Consider the following 682-nt stretch of genomic DNA (forward strand, 5'->3'; position numbering starts at 1 on the left):
CCCTTTCATTGAGACACAATCTTTAGTTTTTTCAGCAAAGAGTGATACATGTCACATGGCCCTGCCATTGAACATAATGCATTTTCGCCTGTCTGATCACCTATGTTTAAAGTATTGTGGAGCATTCAGGGACGTAAATCTCAACTACTTCACACATTTTATTCAATGTTTGGAGTGTCCTGAACATATTCCACCCCACTTTTATTGAGACACAATCTTTAGTTTCATCAGCAAAGTGTGATACGTGTCACATGGCAATACCCTGGCATTGGAGATAATCCCTTTTCACCTCTGTGATCTGTGTGTCAAGTGTTTTTTCACAGAGAATGACCAGAATAATGACTGCTAAACATACTTTACCCTTTCTTTACAGTTCTGAACAAGTTCAACCAACTTTAATGAAGGCATAATCCTTTTATCAGCATATTGGGGTGTGTTTTACTTTTTCTTAATACAATATTGTCTGTTTAGTCATTGTTCATTATATTAAAACAAGAAAACCATACTTTTGTAACATCAGTGAATCGTTTTTAACCCATTTGATGTTACTATGAATTAATATCTCTGATAGGTTTAAGAAAACACGGGGCTAATAAGGGACTTTTATTTTGAAAAATCGTAACCGGAAGTCGCTCGAGCTCATTTGCCTATAGTTGCTCACTGAACGCTGCTCTCATTAGTT

This window comes from Clupea harengus, unplaced genomic scaffold (genome assembly GCF_900700415.2).
Source record: "Clupea harengus unplaced genomic scaffold, Ch_v2.0.2, whole genome shotgun sequence".
NCBI lineage: Eukaryota > Metazoa > Chordata > Actinopteri > Clupeiformes > Clupeidae > Clupea > Clupea harengus.